The sequence below is a fragment of the Pan paniscus genome, chromosome 6 (assembly GCF_029289425.2).
Source record: "Pan paniscus chromosome 6, NHGRI_mPanPan1-v2.0_pri, whole genome shotgun sequence".
NCBI lineage: Eukaryota > Metazoa > Chordata > Mammalia > Primates > Hominidae > Pan > Pan paniscus.
This window is the reverse complement of record NC_073255.2, coordinates 61,841,567-61,861,196: the sequence shown is the minus strand read 5'-3', so window position 1 is coordinate 61,861,196 and position 19,630 is coordinate 61,841,567. Positions and strand designations below refer to the sequence as shown.

The window sequence follows — 19,630 nt, the reverse complement described above, 5'->3', positions numbered from 1 at the left end:
GTAAGATAATTGATATTGGAGAGAACCCCAGCAATTGTAGAAAAAACAGGTGGCAAAGCCTTTAACTGGTTCTCCATCCTTATTAATTAAATAATTTTATACCGGAGAGAAACTCCACATACATAAAAAATGTGATGGAGCATTTAACCACACCTCAGTCTTTTCTAAGAAACAAACCGTACTGGTGAGAAACTCTAGAAATGTGTTCAATGTGGCAAGGCCTTTAAATGGTAGTCACACGTTTATGGTAGGTAAGATAATTTGTACTGAAGAAAACTACAACTATGAAGAATGTGGCAAAACTTTTAACAAATTCTCACACCTTATTGCACTAGAAAGGATTTATGTTAGAGAAAAATTGTACAAATACAAGAATGTGAAAAGCCATTAATATCCACTCACATCTTAATATCAGAAGATTCATACTTAATAAAAGCATTAAAGGCCGGGTGTGGTGGCTCACGCCTACAATTCCAGCACTTTGGGAGGCTAAGGTGGGTGGATCTTGAGGTTAGGAGTTCAAGACCAGTGTGACCAACATGGTGAAACCCCATCTCTACTAAAAATACAAAAATTAGCTGGGTGTGTTGGCATGTGCCTGTAGTCCCAGCTACTCGGGAGGCTGAGGCAGAATTGCTTGAATCTGGAAGGCAGAGGTTGCAGTCAGCCGAGATCAAGCCACTACACCACAGCCTGGGTGACAGGAAGACTCTATCCATTATAAATGTGATTACATTATAAATGTGATTACTATAAAAAGACCTTTCAGAAAATATAGGTCTTTAAAGACTATTTATTCTGAAGACAAACATTACAAAAAGGATTGTAGTACCTTTACTTGCATTACAGATTTTATTGTGCACATTTTATATTAAAGGAAAACCCTGCAGCAGATGCTCAGACTTTGTTGAACATCAGAGACTTTATATTGGAAAGTCTAAAAATGTAATGAATGTGAAAAAACATTTGTACCAAAACTACAGCTTAGAAAACACCAGTTTATGCTAAATATTTTTGCAGATCTAGTAAATGGGGAAAATATATTTAATCAAAAATTAAGTCTATATAAACATTTGAGGATTCACAATAGAAAGAATGAAGGCACTGAAACTTCAGACGTTACACTAAATCAGAGTGTTGAGTGTAAAAAAGGTCCAAAGGTAACACTATATACATTGTAAAGTAGATTTTTTTAGAGATTTATAGTTACATTCGAGGTATGCTTCTTTTTCTGTGAAAAACATTAGATTTTCTGAAAAGCAAATAATAATGTATCTGAAGTCTCAGATTACTTCATGTTGATTCTTTCTTCCCGTTGTGAAAGTATTTGTGTGATTGTTGCATCAGAGATATGAGACATAGTTTTTTATTAGGTGTCCATTATTCATGAACTTTTCTATGGAAGAGTAAGGACATTAAGTTGTAAGATGCATAATGAAAATGTAAATGGAGAGGCTCTTTGTTGTTGACTTAACATTGTTTTAGTGATGTATAAGGCAGGTGTTCAGAGTAATATTCTGAATTCTAGTGAGAGGAAAACGTTTGAATATTAGTAGTAAATTATTTTATCAATTGTACCTTTATGTAAATAAAATGCAATAAATTTTTTAAAAATTTAAAGATTATGTGTGAACATAATTTTTTCATTAAACAAAGTTGTTTTTAATATGTTAAAACTATAGTGCTTTGAACGAAGTGTTAATTTGCCATCTTAAGGTTCTAAGTAAAAGACGGTAACAATATACTATTAGTGTAGGGGAATGACATCTCTAGTAATATCTTTTTTGCCAGTGTTTTTTGTTTGTTTGTTTGTTTTGAGATGGAGTCTTGCTCTGTTGTCCAGGCTGGAGTGCAATGGCGCGATCTCGGCTCACTGCAACCTCCACCTCCTGGATCCAAGTGTTTCTCCTGCCGCAGCCTCCCAAGTAGCTGGACTACAGGCACATGCCGCCACACCTGGCTAATTTTTGTATTTGTAGTAGAGACGGGGTTTCATCATGTTGGCCAGGCTGGGCTCGAACTCCTGATCTCGGGTGATTCACCTGCCTCGGCGTCCCAAAGTGCTGGGATTACAAGTGTGAGCCACCACACCTGGACTGCCAGTGGTTTTTAACTGCAAATAAGTTGAAGAATTTTTTTTTTCCCATAGGTCAAATTTGTATTCAGGCAGAAGTCTTCTGCAGGGGCAGAGCCCTCATGGAGAACCTGTGCTAGGGCAATGCAGAAGGGAAATGTGGGGTTGGAGCCCTCATGCAGAGTCCCCATTGAAGCTGCGAACTGGAGTTGTGAGAAGGCCACTATACTCCAGACCCCAAAATGCCAGATTCACTATGAGCTTGCACTGTGCACCTGAAAAAGCCACAGGCATTCAATTCCAGTCCATGAAGGAGCTGCTCAGGGCCATGAGGGCCCACCCTTCGCATCAGCATGATCCACATGTGAGACATGGAGTCAAATGAGATCATCTCAGACCTTTAAGATTTGATGACTGACCCGTTGGAGTTCAAACTTGCATAGGGCCTGTATCTCCTTGGTTTGGGCCAATTTCTCCCATTTGAAATAGAATTTATCTAATGCCTGTACCCCTATTGTATCTTGGGAGTAACTAACTTGCTTTTGATTTACAGGCCCATAGGCAGCAGGGACTTGCCTTGTCTCAGATGTGTGTAGACTTTTGCATTAATGCTAAAATGAGTTAAGACATTGGGGGACTGTTGGGAAAGTATGTTTGCTTTTGAAATATAAAAAGAGCATTATATTTGGAAGGAGCCAGGAACAGAATGATACCCATGGTCTTCTCATGATAGTGAGTGAGTTCTCATGAGATCAGATGGTTTTATAAGTGGTAATTTTTCCTCCCTTCCCTCTCTCCTGCCACCTAGTGAAGAAGATACCTGCTTCTCCTTCACCCTCTCCCATTATTGTAAGGTTCCTGAGGCCTCCCCAGCCATGTGGAACTGTGAGTCAATTAAACTTCCTTTCATCATAAATTATCCAGGCTTGGGTAGTATCTTTATAGCAGTGTAAAAAGAGACTAAGGCACAAATGTAAGATAGGGCTATCTGTGTCCTAGATGCTTCATAATCAGCCATAATTATTCCTGCTTGAGTTTCTTTGTAACTCTCAGCCACAGATGGAAAATATTCATGGTGAAAATATAACATTGATTCTGCATGTGCAGAGGACATCTGTTCCCAGGCTGCCTCTGAATTTAAATAAAAATTCTGCTTTTTAAATTTTCTGATTATCTTTTGTTTTGTGTCTGTTTATGTCTGTCCAAATGATGTGTCCATCACAGCTCTTCCCCTTTTTTCTGTGCTATGGCTACAGCTTTCTCACTGCTCTCTCTGTACAATGTCATTTCACACAGTACTTTGTAGGTTCTGATGAGAAGTTTGGAATTTTTTAATATGGTGAAAAACTGTGTTAAACTTGGGAGTTTGAGCTTATTTATAGCTTCTCGATGTAACTTCCAGATCAGTTAATTGAGGTAAGAGGCATACACTGTCTACAGGTGAGAAGATTAAATCAGGAAGCACTGTCTGTCTTAGTAAAAATTTTTTATTAGATTCTAAGACAAAGTGTAGCATACACAAAATTAGTTAGAAAATATATCTTAGAAATTAAACTTACCAGAGAGTTAATATTAAGGGATAATTATTAAATGTAATTTTTATGATATATTTATAGCACAACTTATGTTTTCATGCAGAATCATGTATTTTTTAGTGTGAATGTTAAATGTTGCAAATAAAATGAGCTCTGTGGATTTAAAATTTGGAATATTTCTTTTTTCATATTAATGTTACAATCTTGAGAGATTTTTCCATTATTTTATGATTACTTTTGAGTGGGTGGGGTTCACAGTCTATAGTTTTCACTCTTAGTCACCTAAGTGTAGCCAACATTTTGGTCATTTTTCTGGGAAAATTTTGGAGATTATGGCAGCTTTTGGGTTAAAACATTTACTCAGTTGTTTTCATGCAATGACGTTTATTGTGTTCACAACCAATCATGTGACAGAGGGCAACACCTGATTTTCAGTGTCTTCCATTACATTGCCATCAGCACCAGAAACTAAAGGTGCCCAAGCTGAAAGTAAAAGCCCTAAAGCGCATTGGCTCGTCCCATGCTCTGCTGGACCCACAATATGCAGAGTTTCTATTGCTATTGCTGACAAATTAAATAACAAACAGCACAGAAAAACTGAGGAAAATGCATTGATACATATTTTAGTTCTTTATAGAAATTTATGGTTTCTAAATATTATAAGTTAAAACAATTTCAACATGCAGATATCTCTAAGTTCTAGCTAGATGATGGTACTAATGTTGGAATCACTGATCATTTTGAGCAACAATTGCCCTGTTTGGTTTACTGCAAAGCAATTATTTCTCTTCTAAATGTAAGTAGTGAAAAGGGTTTCTATGATCGTAAGTATACAAGGCCTTTTAAGATGATCACTAAGATTAAAATAAAATTCACACCTATTTAGTAACATAAATTTTAATTATTTTCTAACAGAAGTGAAGAAGCAGTAGAAATAAATTGTTAAAATGAGCTCAAAGAAACTACACATGTGGTCATTAAACAACATTTAAAACCACATTGTAAGCGACTGATTAGTAATTCTAATTTGTTTCATTTTAGTAACTGAGAAAACAATATTCTTTAATCATTCCATATGAAAAAGTATTCTTTTATTAGTGTTTTCAAAACTTTCAGAAACTTTAGAGCACTCAATGAATAAGGTTGTACATTTAGATCACAAATTTTAAATAAAATAATAGGCTTATTCTAGCTTTTTTTTTTTCAGATGGAGTTTTACTCTTTTGCTCAGGCTGGAGTGCAATGGCATGACGTCGGCTCACTGCAAGCTCTGCCTCCCAGGTTCAAGTGATTCTCCTGCCTCAGCCTCCCGAGTAGCTGGGATTACAGTCACTGCTACCACACCCGACTAATTTTTATGTTTTTAGTAGAGATGGAGTTTCAGTACGTTGGCCAACCTGGTCTCAAACTCCTGGCCTCAAGTAATCCACATGCCTGGCCTCCCAAAGTCCTAGGATTATAGGTTTGAGCCACTGCACCCAGCTTCATTGTAGCTCTTAGTGTAAAAGCTATTTTTCAAAAGTATCATTAGTGACTCTTAAGTAATGAGAGGAATAACGTGGTTAGAAAGCGTTTACCGACCAAAGTATTCATGTTAGGCTTTGTTATGAGTACTTTGAATGCAAAATGAAGTTCTCCATACTATCTAAGGGTCAAAAAAGTTGTTTTTAAATTCTGCTTCATTTCTACTAAATTAGAAAATTCAAACTAAAAATGTTAAATAAAAAATGGAAAAAAAAACATTGAGTGTGAGGGGGCTGGCCATAATGGTTAATATTAAAACTCAATATCTGGTGGTCTCTGATTGCATCCTGGTTCTGACACTTATGGGCTGTGTGACCTGGAGGTAGTTTCTTGACATCTCTGTGCTTGACTGTTCATCTTTACAGTAAGGATAACACTACCTAAATCCTAGGTTTTTGGTAAAATTAAAGCAATTAATACAAATAAAGGTGTCAGAAGAGTGCCCAGCATATAGTGAGTGTACAGAAAATTTATTAGCTCTGGTGATTTGTATAGTGTTTTAGATCAGAACCAATGTTAAGCCTGGGAACAACAAGGTGTCCACACCAGGGGGTTCAATCCATGTTCATTTTAATTGGTCAGTTTGGGAATATAATAGTCGATGGATATTTTTAATATTATCTTTGGCAAATTCTCATATATTCTCATACAGCATGAATATAAATACTAAAGAAAGATCCCTCATCTTGTACTGCTTTTTACCACTCTAGAAATGCCAGATAATAAACACTTAAATGCTGAGTGTTGTTCAGTTTTAAAATTAGGCAAAGAGGCAAATTGTTTTCTGATCTACTTGTTTAATTATTTTTTGCCAACTAATTTTTTATGTTCACTTGATAAATTTAAAGGTAGTTTAAAATCAATATTTAAATAACTTTTCTCTATAAGTGAAGGAAATCATTTATCTTGAGAGAATTTTACTTTAAACAGTTGCTTTAGAGTCTGTCTTTGAAAGTATTCTATTATCAAATAAGACCAGGCGTGGTGGCTCATGCCTGTAATCTCAGCACTTCATAAGGCCAAGGCAGGCGGATCACCTGAGGTCGGGAGTTTGAGACCAACCAGCCTGACCAACATTGAGAAACCCCATCTCTACTAAAAATACAGAATTAGCCGAGCGTGGTGGGACATGCCTGTAATTCTGGCTGCTTGGGAGGCTGAGGCGGGAGAATCACTTGAACCTGGGAGGTGGAGGATGCAGTGAGCCGAGATCACACCACTGTGCTCCAGCCTGGGCAACAAGAGCAAAACTCCATCTCAAAAAAAAGAAAGCAAGCATTGTGTTATTCTGAACAGTGATAATTAACATTTTATTGAGTGATAAGCCATGTGTAATTAAAAATACATGTATACTGTTCCTGAAATTATAAGATATGAAGAAACATTTATTTCTCTGGCCCTATTTTTTAAAGTTAATAAAAAAAAAACACATGTATTACTGGGATATTTGGTTGACACATTAAAATTGTATACATTTATGTGGTACAGTGTAATGTTTTGATACGTGTATAAAATATGGACTAATTAAGTCAAGTTAACTAACATCTATCACCTCACCTATCATTTTTTGTGGTGAGACATTAAAACTTACTGTTATTTTGAAATATACCTACATTATCATTGATTATAATCGCCCTACTGTGCAATAGATCTGAAAACCTCTTTATCCTGTCTGTAAAACTTTGCATTCTTTTATCAACAACAGCCTCTGATAACCAATTTTTCCACATTCTACTTTGTTATTTCAACTTTATTAGATTCTACACATAAGTGAAATCATGCAGTATTTTTCTTTGTGTGTCTGGCTTTTGTACTTAGCAAAATATCCTCTAAATTTATCCATATTTTTTCAATTGACAGTGTTTCCCCCTTTTAAGGCTACATAATGTTCCATTGTGTATACTATTATTCTAAATGTATATACCATATTTAGAACAAAATTGTAATTTATATATTTATCTATTGGTTGGAAAACTCAATGTGTAATGGAAAAATATTTGTTTGAAAGCATGTATTAACATAATTCAGCATATAAATATCTCATTAATAATAGCAAATTTGTACTGAGCATTAACCATAATACTATACATGTGTTAATAAATTTTGTTCGCACAGTGATATGATCTGGCTGTGTCCACACCCAAATCTCATTATGAATTGTAGTTCACATAATTTCTGTGTGTCATGGGAGACACCTGGTGGGAGGTAATTGAATCCTGCAGTGAGTTACCCTCATTCTGTTGTCTTGATAATGCGTAAGTTCGCATGAGGTCTAATGGTTTTATAAGGGGCTTTTCTCCCTTTTGCTCAGCACGTTTTCTCTTCTGGCCACCGTATAAAAAAGGACGTGTTTGTTTTCCCTTTCATTATGATTGTAAATGTCCTGAGGCCTCCCTGGTCATGCTGAACTGTGAGGCAAGTTAACCTCTTTCCTTTATAATTTACCTAGTCTTGGGTATGCCCTCATAGCGGTGTGAGAATGGACTAATACACTCAGTAACTTAATAACAAAGGTATTATTATTATCCTCAATTTACAAAGAAAGAAACAGAGCCACAGAAATAACCTGCTCACAGTAGCAGAGCCAGCATTAAAACACAAGGAACTTTGACTCCAGAGATAATACTGTTGAATACAACAATAAAAACACTTTCAAACAGAAAATAAGTTATCTTTAACATCCATTCTTAAAAATTTAACAAAAATTAAAAATGGACACATTTGTGTTGTTATATATGTATGTATGTGAATGTATAATATAAATGAGAAATAACTTCATATAAGCCAGAAAAAAATCATTATTTTAATGAATAAAATTGAAAAGCAGTGAAATTAATTATTATTTGCAGATGATATCTTTGTTTACTTAGAAAGACAACAAAAGCAACTAAAAGACTATTTTAGAAATCTATTCAGGTGGGTAGGCAAAATTCTCAGAAGACCCTCAGGTTCCCACTTCAGTGCACACCTGCTGTGTAATCCTTTTCTCTTAGTGTGAGAAAATGTGTGACTGTGGTGGGACATTATTCATGTAATTAGGTTACTAATCAATTGGCTTCCTGTTTATCATAAGAGAGATTATCTTGATTAGACTAAACTTAATCAGAGGTGCTTTTAAGAGAAAGAGCACATTATAGAAAAACAACCCTGCTTCCCTGAAATTAGTCAAACTTCCAGGTAAGCCAGATTGTAAGCTGCTTATGGTGGCCACATGGCAAAGGATATATTTTTATATTGTCTCCATTTCTGTCTTCAACACGTTGCTTTCAGTAGGGAGAATAGGAGGATCTCCTGGCAGGGAAAAAAGAAGGGATCTCATTTATGCAAGAAATAATCACCCCTCATCTGGGACAGCTTACGAAAAACAGAGACCAGAACATGATCACATGAATGGGAAATAAAGGCAACTTGGTTGCAAGGGCTCCCTGGCATTATGAAGCAATGTCTACACAGCTGAAGTAAATGGTCAGCCTCTGGGATACCAACAGTCTACCAACAAGGCTGAATTCTTTCTCATTCTGATTAAATTAGCATTTCTGCACCATTCTGATAACTCAGTTTTACATAATTCATGACAAAAATGCCATGCAGACAAGTGAGTGCCCTCCTAGAATTGAACTTATCATGAAAAAACATACCCAATTCTTTAATTTCCACATTAGAAAATGTTGAAAAAACAATTTATTAATAATAATCTGACGTTGTAATTTTAGAGAATTCTACTATTCTGTAATAGAATATTGAACTTTGAACACCTTAACATGAATATTTCTTGAATGCATAAATTTTTATGTAGATAGTTTCTCTTAGATTAATGCAATAAGACAATCAGAGAAAACATTTGAAATAAAAGTCATCAGAACCACATCTTTCAAAGGCTTGGCATAATTGCCATGCTCTTTGAAATGGTCAAGAAGCAAAGACAAGAGTTTGGCTTTGCCAATTATTAAGTCCTTGAGCTTTTGAAATCTGATATCCTGGCTAAAAAGTTAGGAGGGACTGTTTTTTAGGTGGCTGCCTAGAGTGTCCAATGCAATGTGAGAAGAATTTTAATATGCAAGAAAATGCATATTACATACACATATTACTCTTCTCTGATTTGCCTTAACACTGAGAGATTGGAAATTGCAAATGTAGTCCCTCAATTTAGGGTAAATTAACAAAAGACTCATGTTTCAGCTGAGCAAGTTATTGTATGAAACTTATAGGTAATAGATGTCATTAGCTGCAAAAAACAAAATAGTGTGACTAGATTCAGTAATTGTCTAGCCAGGCAAATGATAGACCAATTAGATTAAGATCCTAACAGGTGCATGTAGAAAGCATTTATGTGCAATGTTGTGACCTTCCCCCAAACACCTGTCTCCTTACAGAGATACCAATTTTTCCTGAACGACTCAGGGTGAATACTGGGGAATGAGAATGCTCAGTGTTCAGAGTTGATTACTGGGAACAGAGTTAACACATTTCTTCTATATTATAAAGAAATTTTATGAATATTACTCTGCCTCAGAATGGGTTTTTATAAAAGATTGTTCATGTATGACACTCTATTTGGATTCATGGAAATTTTCAATATTCCATTTAAGTCAGAGACACTGAAATGTCAACCAAATTTCATAAAACATGTTTGAATGAGATCAAACCTTTCTTAGCTAAGAATTTTATTTCATCAGTAAATTTAGAGGAAAATAAGAAATGTGTGTACTCTGGGCCAAATCACAGTGTTTGCAACATGGGAACAATTCAGACAAGTGCTCTTCAACATCACTTTTTTTTTTTTTTTTTTTTTTGAGAAGGAGTCTCACTCTGTCACCAGGCTGGAATGCAGTGGCACGATCTTGGCTCACTGCAGCCTCCACCTCCCAGATTGAAGCGATTCTCCTGCCTCAACCTCCCTAATAGCTGGGACTACAGGTGCATGCCACCATGCCCAGTTACTTTTTGTATTTTTGGTAGAGATGGGGTTTCACCATGTTGGCCAGAATGGTCTGGATCTCTTGACCTCGTGATCCGCCTGCCTCGGCCTCCCAAAGTGCTAGGATTACACGTCATCACTCTTAAAGTAGTAATAGCACCACATCAATTTCCTGGTACCAGCTCGCCTGTTTTTCACTGATATGAAGTGCAGAAGGCATTGAAACCATGAAGAAGGGTGATATAAATGGAATACTTATATGAAGTACAGTTGTTAATAAAAAGCATTTGATACTGTACAACTATAGGTAAGACGATTAGTAGGAGATAAAAATATTTTTACTTTAATTGACAGAATAACTTTATTCACAATATTTCCATTTCAAATAACTATTTTTGCTCTATATTTGCTGTTTTTTTATCTGATATTACCTGAGCGCAATAGGAATCAACAAAATGAATATTATACCACAATAATTTTATTCATGCATATGCTTAATGTGCTGAAAATATATTAGCTTACTATTAAATATTTATACTTTTATTGTGTCATTTTTTGCTCAGAAGTGGCCGTCCTGCCAGAAAACTGCTATTCTCAGCTCTGCTCACATTGACTTTGCTCAGCATAGTGATTGGAAATGATGTGTGGATAAAAAGCAAATATGTCTTCTTTGCATCTTTTTTCATCTATTGGGTGAAGGAAGAGGAAAATGCAGTTAGAATATTTTTACAAATCTAATCTCTGAATAATCACAAAGAAGTTTTCTTAACCAGAAATAAACCAAAGGGGATGTCTATGTAAGCAGAAAATGTATTATTTTGCTAAGCCTTTGAAATTTTAGGGTTTATTACTATGGCAATCTGCATTGCTTTAACAAACATATTAGTCTTTCAGTTTTAATTCTTCTGGATATGATTCAATTTCCTGATGAATCTGAACTGAGAGCAGAATAACTTATTTTTAAGAATTAAAGATGTGGGAAAAAATATGTTGACTAAAATAAAATAGTCAAAAAGAGACAGACAAAACAGAAAGTAAAATGATGTTCTCCAGAAGCAAAAAAGAGAAAGAGAAGACAGTTTATTGGACATTAAATTGTACTTTTTAAAGATAAAATTGATCCAGAGATCTCTTTCAAAAAATGTAAATATACTTAAAAGTACTAAACATATAGTTGAAATGTACAACTTTAAAATGTTTAAGATAGTAATTTTATGTTTTTAATCACAAATATTTATATGTATCAAAACGTTATATTTTTCAAAAATTACTTCAAATAACAAGTGTTTTTCTCAACGTATATTCAAACAATAAATAGACGGTAATTTTAGACTGCCTTTTTTACTACTCATCTAGGCAATGAAACACAACCACCTGAGAAAAGAAATAAACAAGATAATTAATAAAATGGGGCAATATTTGTACAGGCAAATATCACATAAGTAACTTTTATAGGCAATAGACATGTCTGACTTATGGGGCCAGGCGTGGTGGTTCACGCCTGTAATCTCAGCACTTCGGGAGACTGAGGCGGGTGGATCACGAGGTCAGGAGTTCGAGACCAGCCTGGCCAGCATGGTGAAACACTGTCTCTACTAAAAATACAAAAATTAGCCAGGCATGGTGGCCCACCCTGTAGCCCTAGCTACTCAGGAGGCTGAGGCAGGAGAATTGCTTGAACCCAGAAAGCAGAGGTTGCAGTGAGCTGAGATCTCACCACTGCACTCCAGCCTGGGCATGACAGAGTGAGACTCCATCTCAAAAAAAAAAAAAGAAAGAAATGTCTGACTTATACTTGTTTCTTTAAATTTGCCCCAAGTGAAACCCAGCAATTTATATTTTAATTAAACACCACATTTTTATAAATAATACAGAGTGAAAAATTACCATCCAAATCATAAATATAATGTTAAAAACAAAAATACAATTTATTAATCAAAGGAAACCTATATGAAAAAAATGCAGTAAAATGGAGTTAAAAAATGAAACATGTTGACCTACAAAATACTGAATATTAGCATAGATGTATCAGAAAAATAATTCTTTAAATAACTAAGTTTTCAAATGTGAACTTTGGCATGTTTAATTATTGGCATGCAATGTATAGCAGTAAAATTTCACAAAAAATGCATTATAAGAATTAATAAAAGACTGATGAAAGTGGAACCTTTTAATTAATAAGTATTTAAAAGATACTAGGTAATGTTATGTTATTAATATATGGGTGCTATTACACAAAATATAAGATCTATAATACAGCCATATGAACAAGGAAATAATATTGCAAAGCAAAAAATATCTAATTTTTATAATACTGTGAGATTATATATAAAATAAATATTGGTATTAAATTACATCATTATTTAGTTACAGGTGGAGAAAAATGAGTAAAATACTAGTGATACGTGTAATGGTGGTGGATGAATTGCTTTTAACTCAGGGATAAAAGCTACAAGACAAAAATATTAAAAATACATATAATTGGAATAATTTGTTATTAGATACACAGTATAAAAATGTAAAGTGATATAAATCATGTATTGAAGAGAGTAAAATCGTTGAGTCTCTATACATAGAGGCTCAATTGTTGTTATCTTAAGCTAGACTGTTACGAGATGTTTTATGTAAGTCTCTTGGTAATTAAAAGAAAATTTGTAGTATATACACAAAAAGGAATCAAGAGGCTGGGAGTCGTGGCTCACGCCTGTAATTCCAACACTTGGGGAGGCTGAGGCGGGCAGATCACCTGAGGTCGGGAGTTCGAGACCAGCCTGACAAACATGGAGAAACCCCATCTCTACTAAAAAAACAAAATTATCCACCACATTAGCCATGCGTGGTGGCGCAGGCCTGTAATTCCAGCCACACGGGAGGCTGAGGCAGGAGAATCGCTTGAACACAAGAGGCAAAGATTACAGTGAGCGGAGATCACGCCATTGCACTCCAGCCTGGGCAACAACTCAAAATAAAAAAAGGCCGGGCGTGGTGGCTCACGCCTGTAATTCTAGCACTTTGGGAGGCCAAGGTGGGTGGATCACGAGGTCAGGAGATCGAGACCATTGTGGCTAACATGGTGAAACCCCATCTCTACTAAAAACACAAAAAAAAATTAGCAGGGTGTGGTGGCGGGCGCCTGTAGTTCCAGCTACTCGGGAGGCTGAGGCAGGAGAATGTCATGAACCCGGGAGGCAGAGCTTGCAGTGAGCCGAGATCGTGACACTGCACTCCAGCCTGGGCAACAGAGCAAGACTCTGTCTCAAAAAAAAAAAAAAGAAGTAAGCTCTCTGGCTCTCTGGTGTACACCTTCTGTAATTCTTATGCCTTTGGCCATTTTGTGATGTGGAAATATGATTCTCATCAGATGTCAGTGGGGTGGTCTTGGACTTCCATAATCTAAAATTGTGAGCTAAGTAAACTTCTATTCTTTATAAAATACCAACTCTAGAATATTCTGTTATTAAAGCAGAAAATGAAAAGATTCACAGAATGTCTAAATAGATTTTAAGAATCAACAGTATGCTTCACACAGGTGACTTATTTTAGATTTAAGGGCACACATAGGTTAATGGTTAAAGAATTTTAAAAACCCATACCAATAATAATTGAACGAGTGTAAGTGTGGCTATATTTATATCAGAAAAAAACAGACTTTTAGAAAAAAATCTGTCCCAAGAGACAAAGATCACTCTATAATAAAAAGAGGATAATTTGGCCCTCCGGCCCCGCCCCACAGGGTGGCCTGGCAGTTTGGTCTGGAGCAGCTGAAACTGGTTTGAGCGTAGCCGCTTCCTGCTGCGACTGGCCGCCCTGGGGAGCGCTGGCGAGGCACCGACAGCGGGGGTCCGGTACCTCTGCCCGCGGTCCTCTCTCTCGGGCGGGGCGGCGACGCGGACCCGTGGACTAGCGACCCCGGCAGCACGACATCATAAAATAAACCCATCAGAATGACACCTTCTCAGGTTACCTTTGAAATAAGAGGAACTCTTTTACCAGAAGTTTTTGCAATATGTGGAAGCTGTGATGCTTTGGGAAACTGGAATCCTCAAAATGCTGTGGCTCTTCTTCCAGAGAATGAGACAGGTGGAAGAAGCTAAGATTGTATCAGAATGAGGGCAATGCCCTAAAACCTGTCTTAGCAGAGCCAGCATGTTATGGAAAGCAACCATTTTACTCAGTAGAGGAGTATCAGTTCAGCATTGCTACTTCAAAGGGTACTTTTTAGAACCAAAGACTATCGGTGGTCCATGTCAAGTGATAGTTCACAAGTGGGAGATTCATCTACAACCACGATCAATAACCCCGTCAGAAAGTGAAATTGTTATTGACCATGGACAATTTGGAATCCACAGTGGTGTTGAAACTCTGGATTCTGCATGGCTGGCATGTCAGACTGAAATAAGATTACGTTTGCATTATTCTGAAAAACCTCCTGTGTCAATAACCAAGAAAAAAATTTAAAAATCTAGATTTAGGGTGAAGCTGACACTAGAGGGCCTGGAGGAAGATGACGATGATAGGGTATCTCCCACTGTACTTCACAAAATGTCCAATAGCATGGAGATATCCTTAATATGTGACAATGAGTTCCAGTGCAGGCATTCACAGCTGGAGTGTGGTTATGGCTTACAGTCTGATCGTTGGACAGAGTACAGCATACAGACAATGGGACCAGATAACCTGGAACTAATCTTTGATTTTTTTGAAGAAGATCTCAGTGAGCACATAGTTCAAGGTGATGCCCTCCCTGGACGTGTGGGTACAGCTTGTCTCTTATTATCCACCATTGCTGAGAGTGGAAAGAGTGCTGGAATTCTTACTCTTCCCATCATGAGCAGAAATTCCAGGAAAACAATAGGCAAAGTGAGAGTTGACTATATAATTATTAAGCCATTGCCAGGATACAGTTGTGACATGAAATCTTCATTTTCCAGTATTGGAAGCCAAGAATACCATTGGATGTTGGCCATCGAGGTGTGGGAAACACTACAACTGCCCAGCTGGCTAAAGAAAATACTATTGCTTCTTTAAGAAATGCTGCTAGTCACGGTGCAGCCTTTGTAGAATTTGATGTACACCTTTCAAAGGACTTTGTGCCCATGGTATATCATGATCTTACCTGTTGTTTGACTATGAAAAAGAAATTTGATGCTGATCCACTTGAATTATTTGAAATTCCAGTAAAAAAAATTAACATTTGACCATCTCCAGTTGTTAAAGCTCACTCATGTGACTGCACTGAAATCTAAGGATTGGAAACAATCTGTGGTCCAGGAGGAAAATTCCTTTTCAGAAAATCAGGCATTTCCTTCTCGTAAGATGGTTTTAGAGTGTTTGCCAGAAGATGTAGGGTTTAACATTGAAATAAAATGGATCTGCCAGCAAAGGGATGGAATGTGGGATGGTAACTTATCAACATATTTTGGCATGAATCTGTTTTTGGATATAACTTTAAAAACTGTTTTAGAAAATTCTGGGAAGAGAGAATAGTGTTTTCTTCATTTGATGCAGATATTTGCACAATGGTTTGGCAAAAGCAGAACAAATATCCCATATTATTTTTAACTGAAGGAAAATCTGAGATTTATCCTGAACTCATGGACCTCAGATCTCCGACAACCCCCATTGCAATGAGCTTTGCACAGTTTGAAAATCTACTAGGGATAGGCTGGGTGCGGCGGCTCGCGCCTGTAACCCCAGCACTTTGGGAGGCCGAGGAGGGTGGATCACCTGAGGTCAGAAGTTCAAGATCAGCTTAGTCAACATGGTGAAACCCAGTCTCTACTAAATATACAAAAATTAGCCGGGCACCGTGGTGGGCACCTGTAATCCCAGCTACTCGGCAGGCTGAGGCAGGAGAATCGCTTGAATCCGGGAGGCGGAGGTTGCAGTGAGTCGAGATCACGCCATTGTGCTCCGGCCTGGGAAACAAGAGCGAAACTTCGTCTAAAAAAAAAAAGAAAGAAAAGAAAATCTACTGGAGATAAATGCACATACTGAAGACTTGCTCAGAAACCCATCCTATATTCAAGAGGCAAAAGCTAAGGGACTAATCATATTCTGCTGGGGTGATGACAGCAGTGATCCCGAAAAGAGAAGAAAATTGAAGGAACTTGGAGTTAATGGTCTATTTTATGATAGGATATATGATTGGATGCCTGAACAACCAAGTGGAGCAACTGGAATGCCTGAAGCAAGAATTGCCAGAGTGTAAGGGCTGTTTGTGTCCCACTGTTAGCCACTTTGTTCCCTCATCTTTGTGTGAGGAGCCTGATACCCATGTGGATGCCAATGGCATTGATAATGTGGAGAATACTTAGTTTTTATTGCACAGAGGTCATTTTGGGGGCATGCACCGCTGTTCTGGGTATTCATTTTTCATCATTGAGCATCGTTGATCTATGCCTTTTGGGCTTCTCATTTCAACGAAGCAATAATGAAGTATTTAACTGTTTCACTACAGTTCTTGCAAGTATGCTATTTAAATTACTTAGCCAGGTGTAATTGCCAGTCAGTCTCTTTACAGTGAGAAAATGTATTGGTTGGTAATATAAATATTTTAAACTAAATATATAAATCTATAATGTTAAATGTTCATTAAAAGCATAGCACTTTGAAATTAAATATATAAATAGCTCATATTACACTTACAGCTTTTCGTTTGATCAGGTCTGAAATCTTTAGCACTGTTTATAATTATACCTGACCATGGAAAAAATAAGTACCTCAAATGCATGCATTTGCACTGGTGATTCCAACTGCACAAATCTTTGTGCCTTCTTGTATATAGGTATTTTTTACATGGGTTGACATGCACATAACAGCATTTTCTTTCAGTATGAACCTTGAGGCTGCTGCCATTTTTCCACTTAATCAAACCAGCCTGAAGGTGAACCTTGAAACTTGTTTCATAAATCTTTCAAAAGTTGTTTTACATCGATATTAAAATTTCAAGATGCTGCAGGGTAATTTAATGTATAAAATATTAGTAAGAAAAAGTATATATTGCATACTTAGTAGAATAGATCACAACATATAAATTCAATTCAGTGCATGCTTTAAGTGTTAAGCATGAGGTTGTACATGTTTACTGTTAGGTCCTTGCATCCATGGTGCTAAATGAGTATGAGAAGATGTCAAGGACTGGACATATTTTGTTGCCTTAAAAAAAATGGCTGTAGGCATTTTAAATATGCTTATTTTGTGTGTCTCTCACTACCTATTACACACTGTTGCTTTGTGGGTTTTTTTGTATATGTGTGTCTGGAACAGTAGTTAAATTTCCATGCAGAAAAATAAATGTACCGAATTCTCATATTAGTATTCTTTATTGTATATCATGCATGTAATTTATTTAGAAATGTAGAAGGTCTTACTAAATGTATATGCATGTGTTTCACATTATACTAGGATTTCTTGGATTAGAAGCAGATTGTGTTAACTGTAACTTAAGAATGAATATTAAATAAAATAATACAGATTTTGTTTTCATTACAAAATGAAAAAAAGAGGATAATTTGTCAAGAGGATCTAACAATTAAAAAATATATGCACCCAATATTGGAGAACATAAATATATAAACATATATAAACAGAACTTTAGAAAAAACAAATATGACAATAATAGAGGACTTTGTTACTCTACTGAAAACAATAGATTATTCAGACAGAAAGCTAGAAAGAAAACAATGTGCTTGGATAGCGCTGAGGAACACTGCAAACCCCAGACATATGTAGACTATTTCATGTAGCAGTATGAGAATACACATTCTTATCAAGCACAAATGGAACATTATCCATGATAGATCATATCTTGGGCCAACAAAAACAGCAAACTCTATTCAAATTTAAAAAGATTAAAATTATAGCAACTTCTTTTTTTTTTGTTTTTGAGATGGAGTCTCGCTCTGTCAACCAGGCCAGAGTGCAATGTTGTGATCCGAGCTCATTACAACCTCCACCTCCCGGATTCAAGCAATTCTCCTGCCTCAGCCTCCCAAGTAGCTGAGATTACAGGCATGCAACACCATGCCCAGCTAATTTTGTATTTTTAGTAAAGACGGGGCTTCACCATGTTGGTCAGTCTGGTCTCAATCTCCTGACCTCAGGTAATCCAACTGCCTAGGCCTCCCAAAGTGCTGGGATTACAGGCAGGAGTCACTGCACCCAGCCATATCAGTTTTTAAAATTACAATTTAATAAAACTAGAAATCAATAGCCCAAGAAAAATTTTAAAACTCACAAATATGTGGGCAGTAAACAACATGTTCCTGGACAACCAATGGGTCAAAGAGAAAAAGCAAAGGGAAATCAGAAAGTATAATGAGAAAAAAGAAAATAGAAACAACATACAATTAAAAAAACCCACAAAACCGTTCTAAATCAGAAGTTGATAATGCTATATTTCTATATTAACAAAAAGGAAAAGATGTCAAATAGAAAACATAACTTTAATTCACAAAATACTTGAAAAAGAACAAATAAATAATCCCAATGTTAGCAAAATGAGGAAAATAACAGGCCGGGCTCGGTGGCTCAAGCCGGTAATCCCAGCACTTTGGGAGGCTGAGGTGGGCAGATCACCTGAAGTCAGGAGTTCGAGACCAGCCTGGTAACATGGTGAAACCCCGTCTCTACTAAAAATGCAAAAATTAGCCAGGTGTGGTGGCAGGCGCCTGTAATTCCAGCTACTCGGGAGGCTGAGGCAGAAGCATCATTTGAACCCAGGAGGCGGAGGTGGCCATGAGCCGAGATTGCACCACTGCACTCCAGCCTGGGTGTCAAAAGCAAAACTCCGTCTCAAAATAAATAAATAAATAAATAATAAAAATAAATAAAAGAAAAAGAAAAAATAATAAAATTAGAACAGAAATAGATTTCATAGATATTGAAAAGACAAGAAAAAAGATAAAAAGCAGAGAAAGAATTTACATGTAAAAGGTATTTAACATTTTAAGAAAAAAAGAAGAGTAAATTCCCATTTTTATTTTTTAGTTGAATGATTAAGTGTCTTGTCTTTATTTTGTATTTATGCTTACAATAAGCAGGTCCAAAAAATTTATCCTGAACTCATGGACATATGATTTCCAGTAGGGTTTGTATTTAGGCATCAGAGGTGTGGCCTTGTGTTTGTGAAAGAGTGTTTGTGGAAAAGAAGAAGACAGAATAAGAGAAGGTGTTATAAAAAAAAAAACCTATGGGGGCTGGGCGCGGTGGCTTATTCCTGTAATCCCAGCACTTTGTGGAGGCCGAGGCGGGTGGATCACCTAAGGTCAAGAGTTCGAGACCAGCTTATCCAGCATGGTGAAATCTCATCTCTACTAAAAATACAAAAATGAGCTGGGCATGGTGGTGGCACCTGTAATCCCAGCTACTTGGGAGGCTGATGCAAGAGGATCTTTTGAACTTGGGAGAAAGAGCCTGCAGTGAGCCGAGATCCTGCCACTGCACTCCATCCTAGGTGAAAACAACAAAACTCTGTTTCAAAAAAATAAAAAAAGAAAGAAAGAAAAGGAAAGAAAGAAAGAAAAGGAAGGAAGGAAAGAAAGAAAGAAAGAAAGAAAGAAAGAGAAAAAGAAAGAG

The 19,630-nt window shown here is 36.6% G+C and overlaps 1 pseudogene; it reads left to right on the top strand.

Moving 5' to 3' along the window:
• The first annotated feature begins 12,471 nt into the window (after window positions 1–12,471).
• LOC100968185 (glycerophosphocholine phosphodiesterase GPCPD1-like) lies at window positions 12,472–16,563 on the top strand (annotated as a pseudogene).
• The last annotated feature ends 3,067 nt before the right edge of the window (window positions 16,564–19,630 follow it).